Source organism: Heterocephalus glaber, unplaced genomic scaffold (assembly GCF_053883595.1).
Source record: "Heterocephalus glaber isolate CG9 unplaced genomic scaffold, H.glaber_assembly_v1.0 deba00001538, whole genome shotgun sequence".
NCBI classification, from domain to species: domain Eukaryota; kingdom Metazoa; phylum Chordata; class Mammalia; order Rodentia; family Bathyergidae; genus Heterocephalus; species Heterocephalus glaber.
Window position 1 is genome coordinate 610981 of NW_028258333.1, and position 21581 is coordinate 632561.

Consider the following 21581-nt stretch of genomic DNA (forward strand, 5'->3'; position numbering starts at 1 on the left):
TGAGTAACTTTGAGATAAACACTCCAGTTTTATGAGATAAAATGAAGACAGGTTTCTAGCAGCTGAATTTATAACTGCCCCAAACTGGAAAAAGCCTAAGCATTGAATGAATGGATAAACAAACCCTAGTGCATCTACGCAGTGAAGTATACTCTGATATAAATAGGAGCACATTATTCATACATTGTAAAGTGAGAAGGAAGGAGCGGGAAAAGTCTCAAAACATTCTGCCAGACCGGTTCTATTTGTGTGGCATTCCGGAAGGAAGGTAAGACTGCAGGTGAAGTGCATGGGGATGCAGCCCAGGGCTAGAATTGCTTAGCATGTTCGAAGTCCTGGGTTTGATCCCTGGGAGAAGAGAGATAGTGAGATTTCATAAGAAGACCTTGCTGAATCGCAACTGGAAGAGACAAGGTTTCATTTAAATTCCTGCAAGAAAAGTCATGATAGAGGGTGAGGGAACAAAATGATCCTCCTGCCTCAGCCTCCCAAGTGCTGGAATTACAAGCGTGTGTCACCACACTTGGCATCAACTACCATTTAGTTCCAGTGATAAATTTCCTCAATTTAAGTGGGTACACACTGTGATTTAGCAGGGCCTGGACCTGACAGCAGCCTGACCTCAGCACCACCTCTCAGGACCCGGATGTAGATGTTCTCGCGGGATTCCTCGAGATTCGGACCGTGTGAAAGGGCACCGACCCAAAGGCCAGCTCGCTCTCTGGCTTTCTTCAGCGTGGGCTGCCCGGCGTCCACCAGAGTATATTTTATCTTGCTTTTTCCTCTTTTACTTGGCCCGGGCCCACTGCAGAGCCAGTTTCTCCTTCACTCTTCACTTTTACCTTTTCAAATAAACTCTGCCACTGCTTTTTGAAAAATAAAAATAAATTCATGGGCTTTCTTGAAGAGCTCTGCTTTGTTTTGGTTTTGAGACCGAGTTTCACTAAATTCTAAACTCACTAAATTCTAAATTGTCCAGCCTGGGCTTGAAGTTGCAATCTTGGCTCCTCAACCTCCGGGGAGGTCTTTCATGGGAAAGGACTCCATTCGGTCATCTGCTGAGATCCCATTTGTATTAGTTACCTAAGGCTGTGCTACAGTGTCCTTAAAACAGTGGCTTCAGGGCCGGGGATTTAGCTCAGTGGTTTCAACGCCGGCTGCGCAAGCGCAGGGACCCGAGTTCGATCCCCAGTACCAACACCCCCCCCCCGCCCAAAAAACATAGTGGCTTTCAACACCAGTGTCATTCCTCAGGTCTCTGCTGCTGTCCCCGGGGCTCAGACAGCTGGTGGGGAGGCTGAGCTTGGCAGGTCTCCATGGCCATTTCCACGTGCTGGAGGTCTTGGTGTGGCCGTCAGCCGAGCTGGTTTCTCTGTGAGGTGTCCGGGTTCTCTCCGAGATCGAAAATGGAATTCACAATGTCTCTTAAGGCCTGGTCTCAGGATCTGTACAGTTCTACTGTGTTGTATTTAGAGCAGGTTCCAGGCCAGCCCACAACCAGAGGGGCAGAGCAACAGGTGAAGACCCAAGGACACAGTGGATGGGAGGCCGGGACTGTAACTGCCTGCCACACTGTCGCCACTGACTCTTAAGTGCACGCAAGCTCTGTCTGAGCTCGCGGTTGGCCCAGAACCACGGGCTGGCTGAAATCAGGCTACAGATATTTTGGATCAGAAGCTCATATTCAGCCCAGCTCCATTGCAGTCAGCCCTTTATTTTTAAACTCAATTATAGATGAGTGAGGAAAACTTGGTTCTCTGGCCTTTTGTGGGGTTTTAATCATCAACAAAGAGAAAAATACTGCAGAACACATCCACTACCTTAAAGGCTCTGTTATAATGTACCTGTAGGTCCACTTTCTTCAGTTTCCTAACGTCTGAACGTCCCACAGCACTGTGGGACTATGAACGGGTCCGGGTCCGATTCCCAGGAGAAGATGAGAGAAACTGAGCCTGACTGTGCGCGGAGAGGCTGCCCTCAGGTCCCTGGGCGGAAGGCAGAGGCAGGGCCGCGCTCCGTCCCTGGTCCCCGCGGGCTGCTGACCTTGTGGTCCCAGCAGAGGAGTGTTGCTTGCATGGGGACGGGCCCTCGCTGAGATCTGACCACCCGTGCAGGCTGGGGCAGTTCCCAGGCGCCCGAGAGGGAAGGGCCGTGTGGAAACCCCAGGTCACGAAGCTGGCTGCGTGCCCGCCCCAGCGACCCGCCTTGCCACACTCTGAGTTCTTCCCACTTGGGCGCCTCCGTGCCAGCTGTTTTCGCTGACCGTGAATTCGACCCCATGGACACCTAGGTGAGTGACGCGACTCAGGGCGTGAAGGCCCGGATGCGCGCCCCAGCCTGCCCTCTGCAGCCCCGGCCCGGACCGCAGGCTCTGCGTGCGTCCTTGAGAACCTGTTCTGCTCTGACCTCAGTGTCCAGGCCCTGTCCGTTAACCCCCAGCCTGCCCGACCCCAGGGCTGGAGGAGACTCAACGCGCCCTGGCCACAGGGGCCTAAGGGGACACTGTGTGGCTGCCCTGTTCTGGGAGCTCGCAGGGAAGCAAAGAGAAGCAACAGACGTGAGGAGAGGAGGAAGAGAGAGGCCGGCTGCCGGCCGTGGGGCCAGCGGTTGCTTCTGCAGTCGGCCGACTCTGAGACGCCCTCGGCTGCCGCAGGAGCCTGGAGGTCTGCACTTGGATGCCTGGGGTGGGCGCTGCCCGTGGAAAGGCAGCTTTTGCCGAGGAGCTCCAGGCACGCAGGCGGCGGGCGAGTCCACAGCGCTGCCCGAGTCCCACGTCCTCTCCTGCAGCGGACCTCTCAGGACTGAACTGGGCTGGGCGCAGCAGCGGCGGGGAGGAATCGGCCGTGAGCTGTGCGTCCCGGGTGCAGTCGGGTCACAGACGAGGCCATGCTTCCTCCCGGAAACAGACGGACGCTTTTGTTTGGGGGCTGTGTGGTTCAGGCTGGCCTCGAACTCACGCTGATGCTCCTGCCTCAGCCTCCCAGTGCTGGGATTACAGGCGTACGCCTCCACGCCTGGCTGTGAGCCTGAAAGTTTCACGGGTTGAGGTGGCCGTCCCCCCTCCCTCCTGCCCCCTCCCAGGCCCGCTGCCCCCAATCCTTCCCTCACTCCTCGCCCCAAGACAGGGCTCAGGACACGAGCTGACACCGTCCTGCCTCTCCGAGGGCGCTGCATGGAGCTGGGTGCAGAGCGGAACGTAGCACCGGCCCACCCGAGGCCTCAGCGGTGCCCAGAGCCCACAGGATCAAGTCCAGCCTCGCTAGTGCGGCACTGACACCGTGCCTCAGTTTACCCTTCCAGACGTGTCCCCTCTCTCCTGTCCTCCTCTTCTCACCTCTGCCAACTCCATCAAGCTCTCCCAGGGGCTGGGCTGGAATCTAAGCCGCTGTCTTTTCACAGAAGGCCCTTTCCTGACTTTCTGCTGGAACGCCCGGTCCCTTGGAGGAGGAGGCAAATATTATTTCAGCTGTCAACTCCTCCCAGCCTCTGCTGGTGCCCGGGTCTCTGCCGCCCCTGTCCAAACATCTGCAGTGGCTGAGAGCAGGCCGCCCCCTGCCTGTGCCCGCTCCTTTACTCTTCACGTGTATCTGCTCGTGTTTGCGGTACAGGGTGCTCACTTCCCTGGGGGCGCTGGCACGCAGCCGCAGGGTTTCTCAGCTCCTCTCCGGCCCTCCCCTCCTCGCGCGGGCCCAGTGCGAGGGGCTGGGCGGAGGGCTCACCCCAAGTGCTCGCTCCCAGCCGTTTTGTCGGTGCCGCTGCAGATCCGTGCAAGCGCCGTGTGCAACTGGCCCCACCTCCCTCTGCCCCAAAGCCTCACAGGAGGCGAGAGCGGAGAGGAGCGAGGAGAGCAGCGTAAAAAGGATGGGGACGCGTCCTGTCTGTTCACCAGCTCCCCATGACGAGGGTAATCAGTATGCACTGCGAGCATGGGCTACTAATAAACATTATTAAAAGCTAAAAAGCAGATCTTTAACGGTTCCTGGAAATGTTAGACTTTGAGTTACCATTTGAGCCAGCAACTGCACTCTAAGCCCGAAGAACTGGAAACATGTATCAAGATTTTAGAAGAGCGCTATGTATTGTTTTGTTGTTGTTGTTCCTTATTTGTTTGAGACAAGATCTTGCTATGTAGCCCAGGCTGGCCTTGAACTGGCGGCGATCCTCCTGCCTCAGCCTCCCGAATGCTGCGATCACAGGTGTGTGCCACCTTGCCCAGCTATAGCAGCACTAGTTATAATAGATAAACAGTAGAAACAACCCAGATGTTCATCCACTGAAGAAGGGATAGTAGAATATGTTCTGTCTGCACAGTGCTAGGTGTGTGTGCACAATGGAACAGATTTGGCAATAAAAAGGAATGCAGTACTAGTTCGTGCTGTGACCTGCGTAAGCCTCAAAAACGTGCAGAGGGAGAGGGGCTAGATGCACAGGAGCAGTGTTAGCTGCTGCGTGCGTGGGGACTGTCCAGAAGCAGTCCATCGGTGGTAGACAGCAGCTGGGCCGGGGCTGGCTACAGGCAGGGGCGTGGCGGGCATGCTGACAAGGCACCTCAGCCCGGCCTGGGGTGTGCTGCGCGGAAGGGGCCTTGGAGCCGCGTCAGGTGTTCTGCTCCCTCCGAGCCTGTCACTTTGGAAACGACTCAGACTCTTCTCCCAGCACACACGCACACACCGCCCCCCCGGCCCCCTGTGATGAGAGCCGGGAGTCCAGGAACAGAGGGAGGTTGGAAAGGCAGAAGCTTTGGCGACTAACAGTGGTGACAGCAACCTGCCCCGTCCCCCGAGGGTTGCAGTGCTAGACGAAAGCCACCCGGACACTAAATGAGGTGTCCCGCCCCCTTCGAGTTCTGCCCAGCATCCCAGCAGCCACGGCAGATCCTGGGCCAGGGGCTACTGCTCCTGGACTCCATGGGGCAGCAATTGACCCCAGGCTGGAGGAGGAGAAACTCGGAGGGAGGGGAGGAGGGGGAATGGGAGATTCAGGATCAAAGTGACAGCAGGGGGTGGGAGGTGTGGAAAAGGGGGGGATTTGGACTCAGCAGGAAGGATGTGGACAGCTGGGATCAGGGCTGGCAGGAGAGGGGAGGCACCGACCACACAGCCAGGAGCTCGTGGGAAGGGAGGGCAGATGGCCTGGTGACAAGCCACCTGCTCCCCAGCTGGCCCGGCCCGGCCCACGCCTGTGGCTTTGACAGCTGCAGGGAGAGCAAGGGCCAGGAGTTGGAGGTGGACTGGGTCTGGGTTAGGCTCCAGCCCACGGATGCCTTGGCACACGTGACTCCCTCAGAGCCCTCTGGCCAGGTATCAGCAAGAGCAGTTGGCCTTTCTGGCCTTCTATCTCAGCGGTTTTTGTTGTTAGGTTAACAAAATAATGTGTTATTTTAATTAATATAGAACAGGTTGTGACAGATAGACTTACAGCCTTCTGGATGATGTTCACATACAAATCCCCAGACACACACACACACTCGGGGCAGGACTTGACAGGCCCAGCTGAACTAAGGACGTTTAGTAGACGGAGACGGTCCTGCATTACCTGGTAGATGTGTCACCTTACCACAGAGGCCTTTGAAGACAGGGCTGGGAGGGCAGAGATGGGACAGATGCAGAGGAGGCCTCGGCCTGACGGCTCTGAGATGGGGGGAGGAGGCCAGGGATAAAAAGGGCAGCAGCTTCTAGCAGGTGGAAGCGGCCAGAGATTCTCCCCCGGGAGCGGCCAGAGGAAACAGGCCTCAGACTCCTTGATGCTGACCCAGTGCAATCCATCAGGGCTTCTGAGCTCCCCAACTGTAGGAGAAGAGTTGTGTTGTTTCAAACCACTGAATCTGTGTGATTTGCTGTGGCAGCAATAGGAAGAGAATATATGAATCCATTTTAAGAGTAATGACTTGTAGCCGCCTATGGTGGCACACAAGGCTGAGACCGTCCATCTCATGGAGACGGAATCTCCCTCCTCTCAAAGCAGTAAGGACCCCAGGGGCCACCGTGACCAGCCAGACCCCTGCTAAGCTAAGCCCTAAAAGCTGGCCTCCCTCCTTTGCTCTTGGGCCGGTCTGAGGCTCTCCATCAGAGCCTGGCCCTTCAGCTCCTTGCCCCTTCTCTCTGACTTCCTAACTCTGCCTGATGAACCTGCTGGGCCTCTCACTGAGCAGCAGCCGAAACTGCTTTTCTGTGAGGAGTCCAGCACATACTGGATGGGGCTGTGACTGTATTCTGGGGTTCTGCAGACTCTGTCCAGGTCCTTCGTGTCCTGAACAAAGAACGGGACAAGGCACATAAAAAACTGTAGTGAGGTTTTACATTTATTAAAGGTCGGAAAAGAACTATGCTCAGCAGAGGGAGAGGAGGCGGCTGAGAGTCCTGACCGTGAGGTTAATGGTGGCCATCTTGTTTCCCTCCTGCAGGGTGATGTCACATCCGGGCTGGCTGTCCTATCAAAAACCCGCTTAATTTCATGCCGGAAGAATTGAAGGTCGCGCTTTCTGACTGGCTGCAGGTGCAGGGCTTCTACCTCTGTGACTGACAGGTCATGCCCACTTGTTCAGCCCCTTTGCCACACCCTAATCTCCTGCCTCTGGCGCCTGGAGGTCACTGTGTCTTCTTTGTGGGGTCCTCCTCGAACTTTGTCCAGTGCAGAAAGGTAGGCGGCAGGGGCTGAGGGGATGGAAAATGGGGACTTACTGTTTAATGGGCACAGTTTCCATTTGGAAGGAGCAGGAAGTGCTAGAGACGGATCCTGGTAATGGTAGCGCAGCATTGTGAGTGTACTTAATGTCATAAGTTGTACACATAAAAGTGGCTACGTTAGGAAATTTTATACTGTGTGTATTTTACCACAATAAAAATAACTTTTAGAAATTGCAACTTCGGGGCCAGGGATTTAGCTCAGTGGTTCTGCCACCTGCCTCACAAGCACAAGGACCCGACTTCAATCACCGGTACCAAAAAAAAAATTTTACAACTTCTTGGAACCAGGCATGGTGGTGCAGGCCTGTAATCCCAGCACTGGGGAGGCTGGGGCAAAAGAGTCACCCTGAGCTCCAGACCATCCTGGCTTGCATAGTGAGACCCTGTCTCAAGAAAACAAAAGAACAATATTCAGCTTCAGAAAAGTAGACGTTAGTAGATGACTGACAAAATTTGCACTGGTCTGTGTATAAAATAATGGTGTGGTGAGGCTATGCCTTTATTTTGATTAATGTATTGTGGTTATGTAAGAAAATGTCCTTGGGGTGGAGTGTACTAGGGATGGAACCCACCCCCTAGCACTAAGCTGCATCTCCAGCCCCTTTTTATTTTTCATTGTGACACATTTACTAAGTCACTAAGTTTTCCAGGGTGGGCTTGAAGTTGCAGTCTTCCTGCCTCAGCCTCCCAGAGTGCTGTGATTGCAGGAGTGTACCACCACACCTGGCTAAGAAAATGTCCTTTTTAAAAAAGAAATATGCTTAGGCCAGGGATTTAGCTCAGTGGTTCCACCACCTGCCTTGCAAGTGCAAGGACCTGAGTTTGATTCCCGGTACCAAAAAAATAATAATAATAAATAAAAAAGAAATATGCACTGAAATATGTAGGAGCAAGGAGGCATCATGTCTATAGTCCACTCTCAGTTTAGGAAAATTAATTTACCCAAGTTATACGTGGAGGAGGGAAATAACAGTAAACAATGTGGCAACATAGTAGTATTTGCAGATTTTGGGTGAAATGTATGTGGGAATATGTACCTCGGGTTGCAGCTTTTATATAAGTCTAAAATTACTTCAAAATAAGCAGTTTTAAAAATCAGAGCCGAGTGTGGTGGTGCATGGCTATAATCCCAAGACTCAGGAGGCTGGGGCGGGAGGATTGCTGCGAGTTCCAGGCCAGCCTGAGCTACACAGTGACTTCAAGGCCAGTGCGAACTACATAGCAAGTCTCAAAAAACAACCAACCAAACACAAAAACAAGCAGGACGAAAGGATGGTGGAAGTTATGTCCCTGTTCCCCAGGACCCTAGAAATGTGCCGTCCTGGACCGGGGTGTTGGTAACAGCTTTTCCGGGTTCGTTCACTTGGCCCTGGGTGCGTCTCCTTCTCCCTTTGAGGGGCTCCGATCGCCCCTCCCTGCCCGGCCCTGAGCACAGCCTTCGCGTGTCCATGGAAGCTCAGCCTCGTGCACCTTCAGTGGAGCCTTGATTCACACTGTTTATTTGTTGCTAAGCAACACCGTCCCACGCTACACTACGCAGAGAGGCCCACCACTAACAGCCCTGCCGCGTGAGGGTGTGCTGAGAGCCAAGGCCGAAGAGAGCATGCAGAAAGGGTGGGTGAGGGGCCTTGAGCTCCGGGGACCCAGCGGGAAGGCAGGGCCCCTCAGCGTGGGCGGGCGACAGAGCAGCTCTCTGCTCTCAGCAGCCAGCCCGCCTGCTGCACCTGTTGCCATGGCAACCACCTCCCCAGCACCGGAGCTGAAAAGAGGCTCCGTGGGTGTCCAGGAGTGACTGAGTGTCCCCTGCCACTCCGAGGAGACTGATGCGTCACTACAGGGAACAGCTGGTTCTTGGGCACAGTCATTTGTACCTCGGGACAGACTGGGGGTTGGGGACAGGCAGGGGGTTGGGGGGGAGGCAGCCCCCAGCCCCCAACCCAACCTTAGGACAGGTGGACAGGAACAGAGACCGCTGGATGAGGGTGGGCAAGGCAGGGCTGGGAAAGCTTTCAGGGGAGAAGCTGCCTGTGTGGGAGCCCCGGCCCGGCTCGCCGCAGGTGCAGCCCTGTGCTTGGGCAGCGTCTTCTCCTTCCTTGGGTTGCTCCACAGTCAAGCCACAGCAACAGTCAGGCCCGGCAGTGGCCATTGGTTATGTCGGGATCGTGCTGGGCTGTGTGCTGCAGGGGTGGTGTGCCTTCTTGCACCGGTTGCTGCCATGGAGGGAAAGAGCTCTGTTGGCAGAAGGGCCTGGTTGTTGTCTGGTTTGGTTTCGTTTTAGGGGGGTGGCTGGGTGTGATGGTATATGCCTGTCATCTCAGTACTCAGGAAGCTGAGTCAGGAGGATTCCCATGCATTCCAGACCACCCTGGGATACATAGTGAGTTCAGGGCAAACAAAAAAACTGAACCAAAGGAACAAAAACAAAATCTACAAGAACGGTGGATGTTAGTGCTAGAGGGAATGGGGATTTCACAGGAAAAAAATAACACTTGTGTGGATCCATACATTTTAACGTTTGGCATCAAACAGAGGGCATAAACCCAAAGAATGCAGAGCTTCCATTTGGACCTCAATAACCAGTCAGAGTGGCAATCGTGACGTGGATTCCCCAGTGCAGCCATAGAAAGCTTCTCCCCCGGGAAAGCCAGGCAGTAGTTTCCAATCCAACTCTTTGTGGACAGAAATCTTGTCTTAGACCTGCCAAGCTGCTTATTCTCAGGGCCTAACAGCAGATTGCACAGAATAAGCTCTCCAAAAAAAAAAAATTGATGACGATCATCTTCATCAGCTTACACCGCAAAGATAGCACAGGCTGGGTGCTTAAATCACAAATGCGTATTCTCACAGTTCTAGGAGATGTGGGAGAGTCTAGATGGAGGAGCAGGAAGGCCCAGAGTCGGCTGAGACCTTCTCACTGGACGGCAAGTGGCCGCCTTCTTACCTACCCTCATGTAGGAGAGGGAAAGGGGGAGCCTGCTGTCTTGGGGGCCACACACTCTCAACCTTATCCAACTCGAAGAACCATTCCCAATGCCGTCCACTGGGGCTTTCTTATAGATAAGAAAATCTATAGCTGAAATAAGTATCACTAACTGTTACTAATTATGGAGTATAAGTTGAGGGTAGAGGTGTTCATTGTATTCTTCCTCTAGCTTTCCTGTACAGGGGTGCCTCCGTTTCACGTTCAGTCTACAGCAGAAATGAAGCCAAGAAGACCGGAGGCGCAGCTTCAGAGCTTAATGGTTTCCATGAATAAAGGGTGAGCAAGGCCAGCTAATCCCTAAGGCTTCTTTGGGTTCCAGAGTCTAGGACATAGGTTGTAAGGAAGGGTTTTACATGACAGTGAGTACAGATGCACCTGGACTTATGATAAGGTTCCTTCCCAATAACTCATCATGATTTGAAAATATTGTCAGCTGAACGTGCATTTGATCCCCTTAGTTTATGAACATCACACACAGCTTAGCCTGTTCCACCCCAAGCATGCTCGGAATACTAACATCAGCGGCAGTCGAGCAAGCTCATCTGTACAAAGCCCAGCTTGTGATGAAGCACCGGATCTCGAGCCGCTTACTGAGTGCTGTACTGACTGTAAAAACAGTGCCTGCGAGGCTATGCTTCTGCAGCATTGCAAACTCAAACAAATGTTACTTGGGCCCATTTGCATATAATTTCAAGTTAGAAGCCAAAATATCAGATGACAATATTTATTTAAAGAGTGGAAAGCTGGGCATGGTGGTGCATGCCTGTGACCTCAGCACTCCGGGAGGCTGGGGCAGGAGGACTGCAAGCTTGAATCCCGCCTGGGCAACCTCACAAATTAACAATATCCTGTCTCAAGAGAGCGGGGAGGACCTGGGGAATATAGCTCAGTGCAAAGATCCTGGGTTTGATCCCCAGTACTCAAAAAGAGAAAGAAAGGAAAAGAAAAAAGGGAATGAAAGACTCATGAGTGAGTCTTGGTCACTTGGATCCCAAAGGAGCTGGCCCTGAGCTCGATGCCTAGCCATGTGTAGCCCAGGAGGTGGGCACTGGGGGATCCAACCAACACTGCCGTCTACACTGGTGACCAGGTGGGTAGCTCCGGGCATGGCTACTTCCTAACCCGCTGTGTTTGTTTCCTGTGGCTGCTGTCACAAATTGCCACAAATGAGGAGGCTCAAAACAACAAAAATGTATCCTCTCCCAGCTCTAAAGCTGACAAGTCTGAAATCAAAGTGTGAGTGGGGCCAGGCTCCGAGGAGAATTCGTGTTCGGCAGCAAGTGTCCTCTGAAGTGGAATGCCACACGGCACCTGCTTTCTGACCCCATTTGCAATCTCAGGGCAGTGCCAACTGCTTGCTCCACTGGGCCCTGTCTCTGCCAGGCACCAGCTCACCTGCTGACGTGTAGGTTTAGTCCAGGATGAAACCGTGTTTGTTCAGGAGTTATTGATCTTGCTTGAGTTCCAGCAGAGTCTCCTGCGGTGCTCGCCTCCCCGCAGCCCTCCCCACATCCGGGCCTCCCGTGCGCGTGGCCTTTGGGTGATGGGCAGTAATGGGGCTGGTTCTGAACTGATGAGGGGCGCTAGGAAGGGGTTCCCTGCTGCTCTTTTCCCGCGTCTTAGAAGGAACCTGTCACTCGGCAGACCTGTCACACAGGAAGACCTGTAGGAGCTGACCCTGCCTTGTCTCTCTTTTTGCCAGAAGTAGACGAAAGACACAAAGAAATTGAGGTTTTCTCTCACTGGAAAAAATTGTGAGGAGGTCTTAGCTTACGAGGTTTTCTACAATAAATTTATGAATATCTACAAGACTGTTTTTAATGATAAATGCAATTGCAAACTGAAGAATAATTTTAAAATTTGTCTATGCTGGGGGTGTAGCTTAGTGGTAAAGCACTCATCCAGCATACGTGAGGCCTTGGGTTTGATTTCCCAGGACTGCAAAAGGGGAAAAAAAGGCCATCCTTCCTAATGAAAAAAGATCTGGGGACTGTGGCCTTAATGTATTGCCCCTTAGGTGACTCAGTAAATGGTGAGAATTGGTGGTCACCACCTTACAATGTGAAAAATACATCATCATCTATGAAGATTCTAGCTGTGTTTAATTTGAATCAAATCAAGCCTCTCAGCCTAACTTGTAGTTTATAAGAAACACAAAGGCTAAAGGAACAAGTTAAATGACACCAAGGAGAATCAATCAGACAAACCTAGAATGAAAGATATTGTATAAAACAATTGTTGGTGGCCAACAGCCATTGGTATTAGAAAACAAAAGATATGGGGACCATTCCAGACTAAAGAAGATTATGAGACCAGCCAGTGGCAATGCACAAAGCCAGCAGGACCCCTATTTAAAAAAAAATTATAAAAGACACCCTCGGGATAATTAGACAACTCTAGAGTCTGGATATTATTATGGCATGGTGATGGTTTTAAAGATTATTCTGATCCTGAGAAATAGTGCTAATGTGTTAAAGCAAAGATACTCAAATACTTATTTCCAAATGATGTAGAAAAGAAAATCTGTAGGGCCGGGGATTTAGCTCAGTGGTTTTGCCGCCTGCTGCGCAAGCACAAGGACCCGAATTCGATCCCCGGTACCAAAAAGAAAGAAAATAAAATCTATAGCTGAAATAAGTACCACTAACTGTTACTAATAATGGAATATAAGTTGAGGGTAGAGGTATTCATTGTATTCTTCCTTTAGCTTTCCTGTACAGTGGTGCCTCCATTTACAAACTTAATTTGTTCTATGATTCTGGGGTTGATGGCTTCGTTCATGTTCATCACCCAATGTGGATTCTGCAAACAGAAGCAAAATTTTGCCAAACACCTCTGTTCACAAACTGAATTGTTTGCAAACAGAAGCATTCATGAACCAAGGTAATACTATGTATTTCAAAGTATTTATAAGTTGGGAGAAAAAAAAAGGTGTCCTGGAGGCCTTCATTTCAGCCATATATTGGGTTACATTGTAAGTAATTTTCATGTGAATATTTTATCTGAATGTTAGGAATGAGAAACACATGGCAGTTTTACATTGCTATGATCAATGGAATAATATGTACTATCTTGTAACATGCTTTCTTGAAATATTTTTTGCTTAAGTTCTTTTATTGGTACATTTTAGGTATACAGTACATTTATATTTATCACTGGATGCTTGTACCTGAACATGATGCATCTTGGTTCTTATTTTTTCCCCATTCCCTGTCTTCCCTTCACCTGCTCCACCCTTCCCTATTTACAAAGACTTTGTTTCCATTTTTTCCTTTTCTCATAATTTTTCCTTTCCCTTCTTACTTTTCCCCTTCCCCTCCAACATAAATTACCCTACCCTTTGGACCTTTTCTTCCTATTTCAAATTATCAATTATTCATTTTAATCATTTTAATCCTTATTTACGCTTTCATTATCCCATACTAGAGAAACGATTTGGTATTTACACGTGTGTCCTATTCATTTCACTTAAGAGTATGGCCTCAATATGCATCCATTTAACTATAAATGTCTCTAGTTTCTCGTTCTTTATGGCTGAGTAGGACTCCATTTTATTTAAAAAAAAAATCTTCTTTATCCAGTTTCCAGTTGATGGGCACTTGGGCTGTTTGCAAGCTTTCACTATTACAAACTGTGCCTCTGTAAACATGGGTGCACATATATTACTGTGGTATGATTCTTTTAATTCTTTTGGGAAGATACTCAGCAGGAGAATAGCTGGGTGAAATGGGACCTCTAGTCCTAGTTCTTTGAGGTATCTCCATACTGATTTTCACAGTGGTTGCACCAATCTGCACTCCCACCAACAATGGAGAAGGGTCCTTTCTCCCCACAGCCCCACCAGCATTTGTTATTGATTTCCTGATAGCAGCCATGCTTTCTGGGGTGAGTTGGAATCTCAGTGTTGTTTTCATCTGCATCTCTCAAATGACCAGTGATGTTGAACATTTTTTCATGTTTATTTGCTGCTTTTACTTCTTTGTCTGAGAACTGTCTGTTCATTTCAGAGACCCATTTTTGAATTGGGTCTTTAAATTTGGGGAATCTGATTTTTTTCAGTTCTTTATATATTCTAGATAGTAGTCCTTTGTCTGAGTAGCAACTGATAAAATTTTTTTCCCACATTGTAGGTTGTCTCTTAGCTCTGTTGGTGGTTTCCCTTGCAGTGCAGAAGCTTTTTAATAGGATGAGATCCCAGTTGTTGATTCTTTGTGCTAGTTCCCATGCTACTGAGGTTTTGTTCATGAAGTCTTTTCCTATGCCAATGTCTTCAAGATTTCTACCTAACTTATCTTCCAGCAAGTTTAGTGTTTCTGTTTTAATATTTAGATCTTCAACCCACTTTGATCTTAGTTTAGTGTATGCTGATAGATATGGGTCAAATTTTAATCTTTGGGACATTGAAATCCAGTTTTTCCAACACCATTTATTAAATAGGCTATCTTTCCTCCAGTGAGGGTGGTTGACTCCTTTGTCAAAGATGAGGTGGCTGAGTATGTTTGGAGTTGTTTCTGCATCTTCTAATCTATTCCACTGATCCTTGGGTCTGTTTCTTTGCCAGTACCATGCTGTTTTTATCACTAGCTTTGTAGTACAGTTTCAAGTTGGGGATTGTGATACCCCCTGCCATGCCTCTGTTGCCTAGAATTGCTTTTCCTATTCTAGGTCTCTTCTGGTTCCAGATGAATTTTTGGATTGTTTTCTCTAGTTCTGTGAAATATATTATTGGAATTTCAATGGGCATTGCATTAAATCTATATAGCAGTTTTCGAAGTATGGCCATTTTCACTATATTGGTTCTTCTTACCCAGGAACAAGGGATGTCTTTCCATTTTCTTATATCCACTTTGATCTTTTTTTTCAGAGTGCTGTAGTTTTCTTTGTAGAGGTCTTTTGCTTCCTTTGTTAGATCGATTCCTAGATATTTCATTTTTTGGATGCTATTTTAAAAGGAATTGTTTGAAATATTTTTGTAGATACAATATTGGGAACTGTAAAAATGTGGAAATAAAGCAATTGTATCTTTTTTTAAATAGTATTTTCCAGGTTTCTATTCTTGCCATATTTTCACATGTTGCTTATACAAAATTATCATTCTGAGTAGTGATCGCTTCCCTGTCGCAGTGTAGCAGTGCCTGTGTTTTTATTTATTTGTTCAAATCAAAGACCAAAACATTTTCTTAAATATATTCTGTGTAATATTTTATTTGTATACAGTGTTGTGGATGAAATATTTAACTAGAGCATGGTATTTTAAATGTTAAGATGCAACATATGTTAAATAAAGCTAATGGTTATTTTTGAATTTTAAAATTCATTTTTTGGGGTATGAACTAGTTGATAAAATTCTGCCAAACTATTGCTTATATGTACTATCTTGTAACTTCCTTTCTTGAAATATTTTTGTGTTTTTAGAGATGAAGATTCCTATCAGGTACAATACTGCAGACTGTAAAAATGTGGAAATAAAGTAACTGTATTTTAAAAAAGAGAGAAAAATAAGGAGGAAGGGTTTTGTCTTAGTCACGTTGCCATTGCTGAGACAAAATACCTGATACCCACAAGTTAAAAGAGGAAAGGTTCATTTTAGTTTACAGTTTGTAGCAGTTTCAGTCCATAGTCAACTAGCTCCAAGGCAGGGCAGCATGGCTGAGGTGTATTGCAGAGGAGAAACAGTCCCTGGTATGGTGACAGGAAGCAGAGAGGGAACAAGGGAGGAGGAGAGAGATGGATCCTTCCAAGCCATGCCCCAAGTGACCACCTCCTCCAATGAGGCTTCATCTCCCAACATTGAATTCAGCTATAAACTCATCAGAGAATGAATCTACTGGTGAGTATAATGCACCCAGGATCCAATCACTTCCCCACAGCCCCTCCTCTGAGCTCATGAGGCTTTGGGGGGACACCCGGTTATAAACCATAACAGGTTTCTTTTGGCTCCAAGTTTCAGAGGTTTCTATCCATGTTCAACTGGCTGCATTCCTTTGAGGACTGTGATCAGGCAGAAGCATCATGGCAGAAAGTTGTGGTCAGGAAAAGCTACTCACCTCATGGCAGCCAGGAAGTAGGGAGAGATGGAAAGAAAACCAGAGAGGAAAAGGCCTGGAATAATAGAAACCCTCCAAAGGCACCGTGCTCTCAGTGACCTACTTCCTGTAACTGAGCCCACTCCTAATAACCCATTTACTAGGATCTAATCACCTTCCTCAAGTACCACCTCTGAACACATGAAACATTTGGGAGATGTTTTACATTTTGACCATCTGACTGGACTCGGTGCCTGTCATTGTTGAACAAATCTGCAACAAGTATTGAAGGTGAACTCATTACAACCAAGAAAGTCAAATATAAAAGCTGAGCACTTGACAGAGTTTTCAGCTATCATATGCATTTGTCTTTTCCCAAGAAAGGCATTCATATGCCTGCTGCCATCACAGCAGTTAAGGGTATCTCCTGGAAGAGTATAGTTTATTTATTCAACCAACATCCATTGACACCCGACTGTGTGTGAAGTCCTGAGGGAAACATCAGCACATGCACACGTGCTGTACCATGAAGGAGCCTCACGTCACAGACACTGTCCCATGTGCAGAAGGACAAGTGTGCTCTCAGTGATGGTAAAATGTAGAGCTAAGAACTTGGCTTTGCACAACTTAAAAACTTATGTATACCTTAATTTGACAAATAAGAATGTTAATTTCATATTTAAATGGTGTCAAAAGATATAATTCCAGTAAAAATTGATATTTTATAATAAAAATATTTTCATATATGTCCAGCAACAGAAGAAAGTTTTCACACAGTGGAGTACTACTCTGTGAAAGGATAAATTTGAGTCATTTGTAGGAAATGAATGCTCCTTGAGATCATAGTTAAGTGAAATGCATCAGCTATATAGTTTAAATATTGCAGGTTTCTCATATTAAAAGGCCAACGTATAGATAAATCAAAGAGTCAGGCATGGTGGTGCATGACTGTAATCCCAGCACCTGGGAGGCTGATGTAGGAGGATCACTGTGAGTTCAAGGACTCTCAGTAATCCAAGATTATTTTTAACTGAATTCATTGCTTGAGATAATTACATCACTGATATGTGAGTTTAGGGTATGGTCTACGCCAGGACTGATTCATGGATACAACTTTTTAAGAACTTAAAAAAAAAAAAAAGCAAGGCAGGCAGGTGTTGTGGCACATACCTGTAATTCTAGCACTAGGGAGGCTGAGGCAGGAGGATCGCCATGAGTTCAAGGCCAGCCTGGGTTACATCGTCAGTTTAAAGCCAGCATGAACTACATATCGAGACCCTGTCTCAAAATAATTACCTAGCATTTTCAACTGTTGTTATAAATAGCCTAGCCTGCCATAATTTTGGAAAGGGAAATTAATGTCATCCTTTTCTCTTAACCTCAGGTTCATGCACGGACTTCAAGCCATCTATGAATCCCATTTTGTCTTTGTGGAGTTTCCGGGAACAAAGCCCATAGGTTTTATCAGACTGTCAAAAGTGTCAATTACCAAGATGACCCCAAATTGGAGACCTGCTGCTTTAGGGTTGCATCAGTACTTAGTACTTTTAAAAATTTATTTTAAAATACTTTTAAATTCTAGAAAGGCTGCAAGGACAGTGCAAAACAACTCTCTCCTTGCCTTTACCCAGATCTGGCAATTGCTAACCTCCCATTCTGACTCACACACGCATCATACTCAGTCTTTTTCTGAATCATTGGAGAAAAGCTTCAGACCTAATTCCACATCACCTGTACAAGATTCAGCATCTATTTCCCCAAACAAGGACCTCTCAGATTAGGAACTCAATATTGCTACAACACTGCCATTCATAGACTCTATTCAATTTTAATTTTGCCAATTGTCCCAAGGATGTCTTCCTTCCCTCCTTCCTTGCTTTTCTCCTTCCTTCTATCTTTCTCCCTCCCTCCCTTCTTTTTCTATGTTGGGTTTCCAACCCAGGCTCCCTTAGTGCTAGGCAGGCACTTTACCACTGACATATACCCCAGGGTCCCTCTTTTTTTAAAAAAAAAATTTTCTGGCTCAGGGTCCCATTCAGGAACACACACCTCATTAATGGCATGTCTTTTCAGTGCTTTCCCATCGGAAGTGGTTCCTTGGTTTTTGGTCCTGCCCCTGACGGCTGGAAAGAATTCAGCACGCACATTGCCTTCCTGAGCCCCGGGAGGCTCCTCATGACTCATGATGGGCTCCAGCACACTCATGGGCAGCTTTGCTTTTCTCATCCTGTGGACCCATCACTGGCAATGTGAACCTTGATCATTCAGTCACACCGAAGTGTCCACTGCCGGGTTACTGTTTGTTCTTTTAGAACATTTGGGAAGTATTCCAACAATATGTGGAGTCTCTTCCTTAACGAAACTTCACTCCCTGGTCTTACCATCTGTTGATGACTCCAGCCTAGTAACAGTCACACTGACAAATAACTTTGTATTTATATCACTCCTTCTCATGGACTGACTGGCATTATAATGCAAAGGAAGACCTTTTATTCTTCCTGTCTGCTTATATATTTTACTAGGTTATACTTTGTTATGGTAAGTATTTTCATACTAAGGGGTCCCTAATTTGGTCAATAAGAATCCCCTCAAGCTGAGTTTTGTGTCCATTCAACAAGTACCTGTCAGTTTTTGAGCACTTCCTCAGTTTCCAGTCCAAGATGTTCTCAATCCTCTTCTACTTTGTCTACCCTAGCCCTAGCAGCCACCATTTCTTAAAGGAGTCGTGGTTCCTTTTAGGGGAGCACATGGCATAAGGGACCAGAATCCTCATAATTTATCATTACCTGTAGATCTTTTCAGAGGATAGACTAGAAAGTCAGTTTACACACACACGCACAATTTCTCCAGCTATCTGTTTTTGCATTTTAAAAAGTGAATGCATAATACTACCAAGATTTCTAATCCAACAACTCAGGTTTATTCCTCACCTTCTTCTTTTCTATATTCACACTTTCCCTTAACAGTGGGAAACTTGGGTGTCATTTTCGCAATCTATTTACTTACGTGCCCCACGGAATCAAGTGCAACCACACGGGCCCTCTTTCTCTGCCACCTGTACCCTCCCTCCCACCCGCCACAGTCTTGCCCATACTGCTACTGCATCTTCACTTCAGGGAAGAGAAATAGGAAAGGAAAATGGGAGGGAAGATAGGAAGGAAAAGAAGATGAAAAAGGAAGAGGGAATAAGAGAAGATGGGAAAGGAAGAGTTTAATATTAACATAGTGCCTTAAGTTGCCTTTAGTAGTTTAATGTCAATAATGCTAAACTTAGGCTAAGGTACTTTTCCTGATTGTTGTAAGCTCCCAGTAAAAAGTTGAAGGTTTAATGGCATTTAAGAGGCTGCAAAAGTCACACGATAAGGTGGAAGACTGGGAGGCCTACGACGGGCAAATTTGTTCGTAATTCTGATTCCTCTTCGCTTCGTGTGGCTGGGGCAGCTACTGCCCAGCTGAGTCTGCTGTCTCATCACCACAATGGAATATTTACTTTACAGGTTTGCTACTGATATGCATTGGGCATAATAAGATGTTTGCTTAATAACTGTTGTTAGTTTGTTATCATTACAGTTAGTGCTCAAAAAAATCACACTGTGTCCTCCCACACCTCTACTCTGTATGAGTCAGGTTTTTGTCACTATAGCAAAATACCTGACACAGGCAATTTAGAAAGAAAAAGAGGCCCCTTAGCTCCCAGTGTTGCAAGCTGCTTCTGGTGAGAACCTTTCGGAGAGTGGTGGACGGTGAAGCGGTCACAGCTTGCTCGGGCCATAGCGAACTGGCAGGTCTGACTCAGGTTTTGATAACGGCTCTTGAGAGCCCCGAGAACCACCTGCCAGGACCTACACCCTCCTACTAATGGCTCCACCACCCGCCAGAGGCGCCATGCTGGGACCAAGCTTTTGATAACAATGGCCCCTCTGGAAGAACCATTTCCTGACCACAGCACCCTCTTATTTTCTTGCTGAGTGGAAACCAGCATTATTATATCGTGGTAGGTTAACTAAAGGTCAACTTGGGACGCCCAGCTGAACTGAGTCAGGGTGACTCTGAACGTGGAAGACGCACCTGAGGATTTGCCAACGGTATAAAAGAACTGGAGGGGGAAGACTGCATGCTGTTGATCTTCCTGGAGAAGCTGACTGTGGCTGTTTATTTCTGATATGAACTCGTTCTTGTGGTCAGAGGAGCTCAAGTTCTTGCTGCTGCTGGGCAAGGCTGCTGTTTGCTTCAGGGGAGCTCTGGTCTTTGTCTTGAGCGGTGCTTCCTGCCTCTGGTGCAGATCCTTCAGCCTGGTGGCACTGACTCTTCACCCAGCGGCCTTGGGCCTTCCTGGTGCAGATCCTTGATATGAACTTGCAGGAGACATTGCTGTGGGCTCCAGGCACTGGCTGGACTCTAGGCCTTCAGCTGGACTTGTGCAGGACACTGCTGTGGGATCCAGGCCATTGGCTGGATCCATTGTGTAGACAGATCTCTTGCACTTCTCTGCATTTGACTTTTTGAGTGAATATTATAAAACAATCCTATAAATTACGTGTCCTATGTTAAGTCTATTCCCTTGCAAACCCTGGGTACAACATACAGTATCCTCACAGCACAGTAAGCTCATACATGCCAATATGGCAGTTACAAGGACATGGTTGTGGCAAGTTCCTACAGCTCCCAGCTGTTATGGTTTATAGGTGTCCCCCAAGAGCCTCATGCACTCACATGTGGGGTTTTGGGAAGGTGACTGGATGACAGGGTGCTGTAGCTGGCTTGGTATGGGGGGTGCTTTTGGTCAGAAGATTCGGGTCACAGTGGGCGTGGCCTGGGTGGGTTTCTCGCCCTTCCTGGAGGTTCCTTGACTCTCTGCTTTCTGGATGCCATGAGGTGAGCATCTTTCCCCCCTTGGTTGCCATTGACAGGAACGTAACTAAGGCAAAGGTGAAGAGGGTACTGTGTTGTGAATATGAACAAACTGCTAGTGGTCCTCAGGAACCACTAGAAGTAGAATGGGTCTCTGCCCCCATCTTGTAGCTCACTTCTCGGCCCACTGGTCCATGCTGTCCAACGCAATTCCTCCACTTGGCTCTCAGCTTCGAAACTTCAGCCTCACATGATCAGGCTGAAAGTGCATGATCTGTGGTCCACGTTTAAAATCCCCGGGGAAGGACAGTTAATTGGCCTGGCAAACTGCCCATCCTTGAACCAAATGAGTGTGCTTAAGAGCTAGTGTCCTAGTCACTTTGTGCTCATCCCATCACTTGCAATACCAGGAGGAGAGGTTTCTTTTGGCTCACAGTTTGTAGAGGTTTCAGTCCACAGTCACCTGGCACCAAGGCGGAATGACATGGTGGAAGGGTCTGAGTAGAGGAAAGATGCTCACCTCTGCCACAAACAGGCTTTACAGTGTGAGCTCTTGATGAGGTGAGTGGGAAGGACGGGGATCAGGGAAAGAGCTGCCTTCAAAATTAGTTTCCTGGGAAACAGAAGAGCTGTTGGCTCAAATCTCAAGGGCAGCCCTTGAAACCAGTGGGTCTAAATTATTGTATCAAGTAGAGTTTGAATTTGTTCCTGCCTTGAGGAACATGAGTGACATTAGTCAAACCAACAAGGGCTGCTCTATTTTTGTAGGACTCCATTATTTTAAGCCTTATTCTTTTTTTAGTTGAGACAGGGTCTCTCTAGCTATGTAATTCAGACTGGCCTCGACTTGTGGAGGTCCTCCTGCCTCAGGCTCCCCAGTGCTGGGATACAGGTGTGGACCACCATGCCCAGCTGAGACTCTGAATTTAATGTTGCAGTTGGTGGAGGTTAAAAAAAAAAAATGCTAATAGTTCATTAAGCTGGTTGGCAGAACTATGGATCAAAAGATGGCCCATTGTAAATGAGTTACAGAAT

At 47.8% G+C, this 21581-nt stretch overlaps 1 long non-coding RNA gene across 1 annotated transcript; it reads left to right on the top strand.

Annotated features, from left to right (window-relative positions):
- Window positions 1-8021: 8021 nt before the first annotated feature.
- LOC110349276 (uncharacterized) lies at window positions 8022-19838 on the top strand. The gene is made up of 2 exons (XR_015442189.1): window positions 8022-8300; window positions 9839-19838. It is a non-coding gene; the product is annotated as an uncharacterized LOC110349276 (long non-coding RNA).
- The last annotated feature ends 1743 nt before the right edge of the window (window positions 19839-21581 follow it).